Source organism: Adelges cooleyi, unplaced genomic scaffold (genome assembly GCF_023614345.1).
Source record: "Adelges cooleyi isolate 19-005CV unplaced genomic scaffold, UGA_ACOO_1.1 ACOO_flye_CR_arks_rails_tigmint_CR_PRNA_30, whole genome shotgun sequence".
Taxonomy (NCBI): Eukaryota; Metazoa; Arthropoda; class Insecta; order Hemiptera; family Adelgidae; genus Adelges; species Adelges cooleyi.
The window spans coordinates 2,781,614-2,794,929 of NW_026095971.1; the positions used below are offsets into that span (position 1 = coordinate 2,781,614).

General features: G+C 30.5%; 1 protein-coding gene across 1 annotated transcript in view; it reads left to right on the forward strand.

Moving 5' to 3' along the window:
- The window catches only part of LOC126839065 (coiled-coil domain-containing protein AGAP005037), a 154,832-nt gene that overhangs the window by 97,546 nt on the left and 43,970 nt on the right, over positions 1-13,316 (forward strand).

The window sequence follows — 13,316 nt, forward strand, 5'->3', positions numbered from 1 at the left end:
AAAATATTTAGTACCGTTACATTGCTTAGGACTAAAAGTTCTTTATGAATATTTAACTTCACTTTTTAGACATAACTAAACAATAAACTAGTAAAAAATATTACCCAAGAGTATGTGTTAAAATTTTTTTTTTGCCTCAATTCCCACGTTTGGTTCAAATATTGACATCACTTTTCAAACAGTGTTACTGTGCGAATTTTCACTTTGCTAGGTATTTATTTGTACTTACTACTATATTCCTTGTTTTTATTTTTTATTTTTTTTTTACACGTGGATTTTCTGATACACAGACGCTATAGTGTATTATAAATTATCGCGGAAATATTCGTTCTTTGTTGTTTGCTAATATATTTATTTTCAAATCATCACTGTCGGATGACTAACATCCGACTATTTATAAATATTAGCTAATTTTTAAAGTAATCTTTTTTTACAACACTTTTCCATTGTTTCGTTTCAGTGGGCCAAACACCTGCGCTTAGTCTTGTGGGCGCGTTCGTTCATCCCTTCCGAGTTCGTCGGTTATTTTTGTCGCCTAATTTATCATCGTTTTGAGTTCTTACTTACTGTTCGCGCAACACAATAGCGTTTTGACAGCACTGCATTACTGTACATGATTATATATATATATGTGTAATATACACATGGTGGATAAAAACTCGCTAACGGTGTAATGTTACAAAGTCTACTTACCTACTGCATGATATTATCACAATATATGTATTAACGATGCGTACATGTTTGCCGGGAAAACATTAATGAAGTAAAACGAGCCCCCAAAAACGCCTGTTCCTTGTTAATTATTAATACCTTCCACTTGGACCGCCGGGTAATAAAAAGTTCATTAATGAACGTGATATAATAATGTATGTACAATGTTTATGTTACTTGGAAATTCAAGCTCAACCAGTATGTGTATTTGTTAAACACATCACGTAGGTATTTTTGATGTTAGGAAAGCATAACGCTATAATGTCATACTTCAAGTATTGATAAATATACATTAAAAAGGTACATTTGGTGTATACTTACAGACGGGTAGATAATTCAATGTCGGATAAAAATGAAAACCGAGAAAATATTAATGTAATAATGTCTACGTGGTGTGTAATATACATATAATATAAAGAAATACCAAAAAATGGGAAGCGATCGTTTGTCCCTTTCGATACGGTCCATGTCTGTTTCGATGACCGGTCGGCACAGCCGGCGTTATCGACGGGTGTAATTTAAGTGAAATCCGGCTATTTTTTTCTCCGTTATAATGATAAATAAAAAATAATCGCATTTCCCTTCTTATATTTGTCGTTGCCGTCTCGCAGTGGTCTTCAATTTTCATAAGGCGCCGACGACGATTCGATTCGACTACTGCAGTCTACAAATAATAAATTTAACAATGTTTATGTGTAATAATATAGGCAGCATACGGTTATTCTAAAATAAATTGCCCCAAAAAATAGTTGTGTACAAATAAAGAGCCAGCATAACCTGGAAGTGACGGCCACAGTACATCTGGATTAAAATAAACAGAGTACTACTTCTTACTGTCTCATACAAATGGGGACGGGCAATCAAAGCGCAAATCCTACATCCGTCGCCATTTCTTTATTCACTCCATTTTTTTCCTCTGCTTCTTAAAACTTATAACTAAAATTTATCACGACCCATCAAAAACACCAACAATAGTATTATAAGTCTTCTGCTTACTCAGATTTCCATCAAAGTTAACTGACACTGTTTCTTTATTGAATTACGGCAACGTGGTCGAGCTCAACCAACAGGTGCAATAGTATTATAACAAATTTAAAGTCATTACATTTCGAATCGTCGTTATACACCGTATAGTGAACCGTTTCTGTGTGTAATATAGCTTGTATGTTTTTTAATAACAATTTCAGCTGTAGGTGCATACCTAGCCGCCCGTGGAAAACCTCTGATTACTCGCGAGTATTATAAATATATTGGATACAGAGCGTGTCACGTAATTTGTCGCAAGTGTATTCGGCGACGTGGTTTAAGTTAGACGTGGTATGTAATAATTAAATAATATACAAAATTCGAAATTTTAAAACGAGTTTCCACCGTATTCGATATAGTATGTAAAACGTAACCACGTGATAATGGAGAAGACGAGTTAGGTGTTGTTGCATAAGTTTTATGAATACACTTTACGGGAATTACGAATAAATTAGCAGCCATAATAATATTATTATGTGACCGACACAACGCCAACAATAAGCCGTTTAATGTTATAATTTTATAACATTTGTGTCCTACGCAATTACCATTTTATTCGACACAATAATTAACAATACTAACGTGTTACGTGGCAATAACCCAATTTAAGATTAATTATTTTTAGGATTATTTTTCTAATTGCATACATACCTCAGTTCAATAATTTGTTTAATATTCTGTCAATGATTTACTTAATGATATTTACCGTTATTAAAAATTATAATTAAATTCTACACAATTGCGTTTTATTAACGTATTAGGAATAAGAATGACCGAACCGGTAAAAATAGGTATTTATAGGAATCCATACAAATTTTGTACCTTTACATCATTAAAGTTCAGATTTTCTCTAAAAACGAAACAAATAGAAAATTCCTACTTTAAGGGAGTTAAATTCCTAACCCTTGGGTGTATACCGTAGTTTATTGAAGAGACAGCGCGACTGTTAAGTCTATTGTTATTTGTATACATTTACTCTTATCATCAACCCATTGTTTAACAATTATCCAATTAGCTATTATTGCAATATGTGTGCATCGCGACTTTCATTTATTAAGCGACTTCTACACTGTTATACTTAACGGATCGCATCGTTTGAAATAATATAATAATAATAATTAATAATAGGACACATTTTTCAAATGATTATTGACGGCTGTGATCTACACACAATATATTTATAGAATAAATAGCAGCTTCCTGCATCAGTTTGAAAATTAGGAAAAATAAAAACAATCGCTAATACATAATATAACTTTCTCGGTGTTTCCACTCTCTGTGTAAAAAGTCGATTTATTCATTTTTTTAAACAGTACATTTCCTGACTATTGACTTTTATAAAGGAAAGTATGAAATAGAAATGAGTAATTGATGAAGAAGCGTGTACGACGAATCTTAAGCGAGGATAAATTAAGATCATAACGTACTGAATAGTTTTAAAAAAAGTACTCGCCGGTCAATATTGTGTAGGCATTTTCAATACACTTTCTCATTTGTACGACTATAAATCTGCAATAATCGATGACATTTCAAGTCGTCTGCTGTCACTGATGTTTTATACACTCGGCGTCGGTCGACCGCATGACGATATGTACTCTTTCCTTTAAAGCAAAAGACTTTTATTTGTTTGAAAAATAGATATTGCTATAAGAAATTATGAAAAAACCCGGGTTCTTAAAACTCTGAATTTTCGGTTACACATAAAAAACTCATTATTTTAGTATGTTACTTTTGCTACGATATTTATACTTTTTTTAGTGTTTAAAAACTCATCATTAGCGATTGAAAACGATCTGCTATTTAGCTAAAAGACCAAATATCGCCTAATTTATTTTAATTATCGTTTACCGTTATGGTAAGTGATAACGGTAAGTAATTTTGGTCAATAAGAATTCATATTTAACTTTATATATTTGACTTAATGCAAATTTGCTGTCTTGTTATTAATATGAATTACTAGTTAATAATTATATAGACAAACAAACGAATAATTCGTAATAATAATTACAATAATGTAATAGTAATAATAATAATTATTATTACATTCTACTTTATACGTTCCCTCCTTCATGTTTTGTTGTCTATTGAAATAATCTAAGTTCTAAGCCTAACAGTCAAATAAATTACACATATGTAAAATTCATGTAAATAATTATTATATATTAATAACTTAATATATAATTTATAAATTAAGTTAACTCATTACACAAATCTAGGTAAACTAAATATAACTTTAATCTCAAGGTGAATAACATACGTAATACGAGTACTGAATATTACATGCGTTGTATTGATGTGAAATAAAATATATATATATATATATATATATATATATACTATGAAATAAAATATAAATATTTTATTTCACATCAATACAACGCATGTAATATTCAATACTCGTATTAGGTATGTTATTCACCTTGAGATTAAAGTTATATTTAGTTTACCTAGATTTGTGTAATGAGTTAACTTAATTTATAAATTATATATTAAGTTATTTATGTATAATAATTATTTACATGATTTTTAACAATATAATAAATATTATTGCAATTGCATAAATCACTCAGGTTGTATTCATTAATTTACCAAAAAATTATACTTAATATAGGTAATTACTATTTACTTCTAAATAGTACTAAATTTTCTAAAAGTTCTAAATTTATTATTTATGTATTTGTACTATAAATTTAATAGTGTTTATTTGTATTGTGAAATTGAAATTGTCCTAAGTACTTGTTTATTGAGTAGTATGCTGTGTCATTTGGCAACCCGCATAGTGGGCATGTCGCTTTGTATTTTAATTAAATAAAAGTTGTTTCTCTCTCATATAAAATGTAATTAATTTGTGTTAAAATTATAACGGCATAATATTTAAAAATGATTTCTAATATCATTCGGTCACATTTACGGCTATCTTTGGTTAGAAATCTAGTTTATAATGTTAATACCTGTAGTTTAGTTTTATGTGTACGGTTATATATTTCTTTTAACGCCTCTGACCATGTGTAAATAATGTATTCAAGCGATACTTGACACATAATATGTAATACATCGGAGATCTGTTTTCTCCAAGCTTATCTTTCCGTCCAGCATTTATAAATAAATTGAAATCGAATTCACAAGTGGTGTGTTTTTGTCTGGCAACTCGTATGTCGCGAATTAATTAATGGGTTATTTCCGGTAAAAACGAAATTTTCACATTTTGATCTCCGTCAAACGAGTTTAGATCTCATTCGGTGTATAAATGTATAATGTTATTATGGAACTGATCTGTGCCGATTAAACACTACCTACTTCATCAAACGGTTTTGCATAATGTTTTATTTTTATGCTTAAGCTCACTGACTGCGGGCCAAACCCGCGCACGTAATTTAACATACATAATTTAAAGTTGTATGCGGATTGAGTAGCAAAATATTTGCAGTTTTATTAACTGCACTAAACACTTTTACATACATTACATTTTAATACTTATTGCAATAATATTATACCGAAAACGAGCTAATTCCCAACGGTCATGAGCACTTTATTACCTAATGCATACACTAGCGGACGATTTTGATAATGTTGTAATTTAATTTCCCAAAGAAAATTACCTTACCGTCAACATGACAGTGGTGGTTGTACTAAAGCTCCCATATAATAACAGGATTTATGATTGCGTTTGTATACGACATACTGAATTTTTAAAAAAACGTAATACGTCTTTGATAGTTATTTAAAAAGTTGTTGGAAACAAGTCTTAAAGAAAGTGGTCGAGAACCATTTAAAACACATTTACCAATAACCTTTAATTGCTTTCACTTAAATTTTTATATGAAACACAAACATTAATAAAACAAAAAATTCGAATGCATTATTTATTAATTTTCTTGTTCTATAAAATACAACGAGCTCATTATCAATGTCATGGACTACGCGTGGTATTTACATGGGCGCCTATTTTTATTGTGTGCGATCAACAATTAACCACCACATATTCATGGTGTACCGGTTAACAATGTATTAATAAAAGTTGGACATTTTAAGGCATCCACATTATGGCGTTGAATATCTTTTCACTCATTTTGAGTAAGACCCTTAATAGGTAGCAGGGATAATCGCGGTAGGCCAACTGCAAAAAAATAAGAAATATTTCTACGTCTTGGCATATCTGGTCGAGTAGATCACTAAACATATTATACCTCTACGCTCTGCTTCAAAATTTATATAGTTAAAACTAGTTCATTATAATCAACTGTCAGTGGTACACTCATCGTTGACACAAACGTTACGCTTAAAAAATACAATAATTTCCTTGCTTGAGCGCTGAGTAAAAAAACTGGTACTCTGGTACTCTGATTCTTTTTTAAATAAGTTTTTCATCTCCCAGTTTTGTTTGTTATTGAAAAAATAACATATGTGTTTGTCATTACTCAAAACTCTTTTTGTTTAATAAAGCAAAGCAAACATTATTTATATTGTTACTTTACATTATAAGTAAGTATATTTTAATAAAAGGTTTTATGTTTAATATTAATTAAAAACTAAAAAAAGAGGCTACAGAATAATAATTCTTGATATAATATTTTTTTTTTTTATATAATAAAGCCAGCGCGTGTCACTTTTCTCGTGTATTTAATTTTTCTTCGCCCCCTTCAAGTTTATTTTCGAGAAAAAAACATATAGAGCTTAACGCTATTATATTATATTGTGTCGTACACAATGCTTTTATTTTTATATTATAAACTTTTCCTTAACCTCGCAAGCTCACAGAACAATTATTATTGTTATATTTCGATGAACTTGCGCGTCTCGGCCGAGAGTATTATCTTAAGTATTATACACCCTACAAAGTATAAAGTATTATACGAACATACAGTTATACTATTTAAATTTACATTGTTTACATAATACGAACTTTATATTCTAAGTGTACAATAGGCTGTTAACGCCTTCTTCATAATATTTCGAGACAATTTAGTTTGGCGTGTTACCGTGCGTTGTTTAAGCTGCTTTTATTTTTTACCCTAACCAAACTGTAGTCGATTCTTAGAATAGACTCGCGTGATGAACATAACCAAATAAACTATAAAGACTATATGCCGAATCTTCCTGTAATTGTTTTGCCGTGTGAACGCGCTAAACAATTGTGTATATTGTAATATTAAAATAATATTATCTCATATTATAATCGTTTCGGTGCCATTGTAATTAATAAGCTCATCATAAATGTATATAAAACTTCATACAAAACCAACCTGAAAATCTGTGTACAAAAACCACGAGATGCCGGTATTCAGCGTCAAACCACGTGTAAGATTTCACATGCGATTTCCTGATTGCCGAAATGTATATTGATGCACACCAGCTCTAACACCACATGTGCACCGGTCACCGATTGTTTTCTAAACATCTAGTCGTGCACGACTCTTACCGAATTCATCAATAATAACATTCTAAAGTAACGTTTTGGCATCATGACTACATGACGTATCATTAGTTTCCCGTGTCGATTTTTATGTATTCCAAACAAACCTAAATACAACCATCAGACAACACACGATATTATTAATTATTTCAATGCTCTCCTCGAGATAATTTGTAATAAATCCAAGGCTGGGAAATATAGTGCGTTAAATCATAAGGCTTATTTTGGGTGAACTGACTTAGTGTCGAGGAAAAAAATAATTAAAAATATCGAATAATAAATAATGAGCGAGTCTGTCATAAGCGCTGATATTGCTGCCGAAATACGCGTAAATGATAAAATGTATTATTTTTGGGGTCGAGGGTTTTTTAAATATTGAATTTTTTTATTTCTTTACAGTAAAATCTAACGTTAAAATTTAGAAAATATCCATGAATAACAAATCATTTTTCGTATAGTTAATCAGTAAAACATTTGCTAAACGGTGTGATGAGAAACATTTAACAAAAAGGTTCAATTTGTCGTTCATATTTAAAAGCGATTAAAGAAAAGTAAAAACATCACTCAATAATACTTTGAATTTTTAATCTCTTGTCAAATTTTGTAAAAACTATATACACCCTTTTTACTACATCAAATAATCAATTTATGAAATTCAAATTTTTTTTAAAGTTGTTCACAACTTAAATATAATCTAGTGTTTATTAAAGATAATCTTGAATATAATATAACTCCTAATAATATATTCTATAGCAAAAGATTATTTAAATAATTTGAGTTAAGTGAGTAATAATATTAATTATATGTATTTCATTATCGGTTCACGTATAAACTTAAATAAAATAACTCCAAAATTATTTTCCATTTTTGTAATACTAATTTGTCGTCTATAGACTCACTATTTGGACGCATATTACTTTTGAGTTGATTTGTTTTTTTCCTCCCATTTGTTGTCCAACTTGAATGATGCAAAATAGATACTTCCTCGAGCAAAAGTAGTTTACTATCAATGTCCGTCGCCAAAAGTCATTTCGCATTCGGCCACGTTCACAAGCCAAACAAACATTCATTTATGTGTAAAATATTTTAAGTAATACTTTCCTGAACGCCGCGGTCCGCACACGATCAATGGTGGATTCTTCTTATTCACGAGTCCGTTTAATTCATGTATTATTATATTATATTATATCATTATAACGGGCGTCTACCGAAAACATAATTTCTACATTGTGATATTCTGATCGGTCGGACAGATTAGCGAAAAATAATAATAACTATTATTTGTTCCGTAGCCGGTAGCGCACGGTCGAGTTAATTCGATGATTAATAGTCTGCTTGTCTGTTTATAAGGAAGCTACTGTTCTGCAATACAAACACAAACATATGGAAAATCATTATGTACCTATGTGAGCTCGGATCGTTTGTGCCAGACTTTTGTATGTATTTTGTGAAAAGAATCCGAATTTCCTTATTTTTCGTCTAACGCCAGTCGTGCGGTCGTGTGTCGCAATAACGCACCGATGACCGCATCTCGCTTTCCCCGTTTACAAATATACACATAATAAAAACACACTCATTCGTTTGCATTGCATTAATAAGATAACAACAATAATATTAGGACAGTTAACAATAAAGTACGATAATATGTTGTTCTGTATACATTGTACGTATATAAATCATTTGCGTATGTAACCGCATAGACCACAGATTTAGATAATAAAGTAGACTGCTAACGGTGTCATAATAATATTTAGGACAGCAAACCTAGTTAGTCTGGACACTCGTAACATCTCACATGTTTTGACGTGATACCAAGACAATACCGCGTATTTCGATCGAGATTCGTTGGGTCTGAACGTGGAGCAAAAACATGACGAGTGGATTAATGCAATGATCTTGGAAACTCAAGTACTCGCTTCTTTAATTGGTTTGATCGTATGGTCAGTAATAATAAATAAGTTGCATAATGCCACGAATGCATGAAATGTAATATTGAAAAATTTGTTAAGCGAAAATTTGGAAATACATCAAGTACCTATCAGGTATCAGGGCGGAAGCATTTGAACTTAATAAATTATTTAATTAAATAATGTGATTGAAGTGATGCTAAGGAAAACTAACCTTGTAGAGTAGGTACTCTTGCCCCGAGGAGCGTCATTATTATAATAAATAAATAATTATGAAATATTTTTCAAACAAATTTAATACAGTTTTTATGGAAAATAAAAACTTCAACGCTCTAAGACCAAAACTTACAAAATTTAAGAATTACCCTTTTTTACAAATGTACAGATTTAGCAATTTGCTACTTGCAAAGATTTTAATACCCTCACCTTTATAAATGATCCCCTATTGGTAACAAAAGACCTTTAGTTATACTATGGGACAACCTACTACACAATAGTTATTCCTGTGCTGCCGCTGTAATAAAATAAGAGTCGTCCCGTTTATTAATTTAACAGCGTTATCTATCCGTTATAACTTAACAAAATGAAAATAAAATAACATTTTGGCGACAAAGTAAAAACATTCTGTCGTCGTTTATTGGGGTGATGTTCTCATAAATTGTGAGCCCGGACCGCCGCTAATCTGAGGAGAGATTTATCGCCACCGTTGGTTTCCTTAACGACTCGAGCGTTTGTCGGACAAGTCGCGTTTACATGTTATCTGAAGCGCTGGGGAACTATGTGAAGTGTGTAAATTCGTGCTCAAACGATTAGAGAGGATTTGGACAGTCATATTAGACATATTATTATTCTTTCCTGGAAATGTATCTTAGTTGAATGTACCTTATTTGTTTTTAGAAAAAAATTGAGTACATTATATAATATAAATCCGTATAAATATTGAAAAAAGGCCATGGGGGGGATCTATCCCCCTCATCCCCACCCGTTTGACCGCCATGAAAGAACCAAAATTACCTATACGTCGAAATTAATTTTTTCCTCTCGACAAATATCACTGACCGACAACGTTTTAGTCTAGTATGGCCATTGGCCAATGACCGATATCACAGAATAAATTGAATGAACAATTCTGGCAGTTGCATACTCACAATTTTCTTAAAAGGGGTGTTTTACAAAAAGAAAATGTTGCTCCTAACCCACTTGTATAGTCTTGCGCTTATGGCCAGACCAAAACTAGTGTACCATGCTATTTGCTTAATACGCTACGCTAGCAATTGTTTTTTTGATTAAATAGTTTGTTGTTTTCAAGTTTCAATAAAACAAAATACATTTAAAGTCCATTTTCAAAAGTTGGCTTTTGCTTCGGGGTGTAAAAATCGATTCGCAATGTTCTCGGAGTCCTCGTTCTATATACATCCAAGTTCCAACGTAATTCGTTATCAGTGATCTTTCTTAAATCATTTATGCCGTACTCTAGTTTATGGAAAATGTGATAACAAAGACTTCAATAAATTGGCCGCTCGATTTTTTTCCATGTAATTTGTTATTAGTGTCCATTCTAATATAATTTATTGTTAGTCGATACTGAAAGTATTTTGACATAGATATGTCTTTTGGCTGGGGGTCGATAAGGAAATCTGTGCGTGTGGCACGATCTAGCGGTTGTAAGTGATTATATATTAGTGATAAGAGATTTGGTACTCCTAATTAGGTACTCTTACATAGGTACTGTAGCGCTTATTATGTAAATGAAACAGCTGATAAATAATTGTAATGTACTGGTCAATTAGTTTTTGCTAATATTGACAATCATGCTCATTCAGGCAGTATATATACAAGCAAGATAAACGTTAAGAGTATCCACACTTCATGTAGATACATCAAGTTGCAGGATATATCATATATATATAAGAATATACAAGGATATATAAAGGATATATAAAGATTTTTAAGGATATATATATATAGGATAGTAAAATAAATTTTTAGGTAGGCACTTACTGACGAACTACGGAAATTGATTTATGAGAAATGTTAAATACTGATAAATGTTGCCAGTAAATCGATTAAGGCCAGATATTATAAAACTACTAAAAAACGTTTGGCCAGAACATATAATTAAGACTATACTATCATCATATATCGCAATATTATATATCGGAAGTAATCATATAATTATCAGGATATATCCATGTATTGATGTATCTGCATGAAGTGTGTATATTCTTAACTTTTTTTAACCCGAAGATGGGTCATAAGTCAATTTTAAGACCGATTTGAAATAATTCATAAATGTTTGTAACTTATATCGAGAAAATAAGACGTACTTTATTTTATTTACCACTTAAAAAATCAGTTTTTTAAACTTAAATTTATTATTGATAAATAAATAATAATAATGACTTAGTCGAAAGCCGGAACCGGAAGGAGTGTTCTATTTCTGCCCGCGAGACTTCAAATAATTTAAAAATTTGTTGTTTCACTGTTATATCATACAGCATTAGAGAAATACCCATTTTTAATTGCTGATTAGTGATTAGTGATTACTATATGTGTTTTAGTACAGCTGTCCAGTAGAATTATAATTTATTAGATACAAAATCAAATCAAATACTTTATCCTATTAATTATCAAATTTGTCGATGATGAAAATTAATAATATGTTTTTCTTTGTTTTCAGGTAAGTCGAGCAATAAATGAAACGATTTTTAGTAAGTTAAAAATATATTACTTAAACATAAATTTGCGTGTTTGTAACATTAAAGTTTTTTATAGTTAATTATAATTTTACTCGATATAGTAGAATTCTAACGCTCAACCGTTTACGCTTCCATGAAACAAAGTTTACAAGTAGTTTCAATGTTGGGAAAATTGCTTTTGGAAATTAAATTAAAGTACCAATTCCATTGCAAATTGTAATAAATTAGGTACCTCTCAGACTACTTATTTTTTAAGTTACATTAATTTAAAGATAAAGACTTGTTTACTTTTTAATTTTGTTACAACCAGTTAGATTTTTTCAAAATATCATTTAGCTTACTTATTATTATGACATGCAATACATTACCCAAGTGATTGTCTAAAATAGCATGGTTTTCTCAAATAATTATTGCAAATTTCTTGGTCGGGAAAATCATACATAATATGTTTACACATTTTTTTCTATTGATTCATAAAATGTATTAGAAAAAATATTAACTAGTAATTAGAAAGAAATAATACAAAAAAGTAATTTGAATTACGTATGAATTACTTTCAATGGAATTTATTTAAATTGCAATCCAATTACTTTTTTTTTTTTGTTTCCATATGGCAATATATCCAACCACTAAAAAAGTATTTTCGTTAAAATGTAACTTGTTATTTAATTTTGGTTACTCCCAACGCTGAGTATTGCTTGGTTCTTTCACTAAGATAAGGTTAATGATTGTCAAATGTGTCGATAAATTTATTTTGAACAGTTCCCAGAGTAAACTGTGGGACTAACGAAAAAACTCTTATTCGGTATAATCGGTATTTGACGGTTTATCGTTCAAAAATAGCTATACAAACATAAAACAACAAATTAAACATTGTCAAGGCACCCCCGCCAAGAAAGCCCAAAATATTCCACGGCACACGATAAAAAAACATTTTTAATTTATTAACTCAATTTGCCAGTGTTCATTTTTTTTTCTACTTGTCTTAGAAAGTTTGATAAGATTTTGTATTGTTTCTTGCGGATATTGATTACATTATTAAAACGCCGGACCTACATATTAATCAAAAATTAAAAACCATTAACACTCATATTTTATACCATACCCGCGTGTAGGATGAATGGCTGCGTATTAAAACGTATTCGGACCAACACTGTTATTATACTTGCTAACAACTAGGCGCAACCGCTAATAGTCTATGCATGTTTGTAGTTACTCTTTACCAAATAAATAACACCCAATTTAATAGAGAGTAATAATAGTAATTTCGCACTACGAACGTATACAAAGCTGTCGGATATTAAGAGAATGCGAAAAATAAGTGTCGGTGCGGTAATTTTTGTTTGTTTTTTTTTTTATTTATCGAATATCTTCAAAACTCCGTCGGATTGAGGAGTTACATTAAGTCTATTGTATGGAATGACAATTGTGCAGCTTTGTTAGATTTTCAGTTGTTGGCCTTCAGTCAAAATGTAATCAATACGTATTTTGTTTTACAAAAGTAATACTGACCAAACTAAATTATTGGGGAAAATAAGATTAAAATTAACTGATATGGCG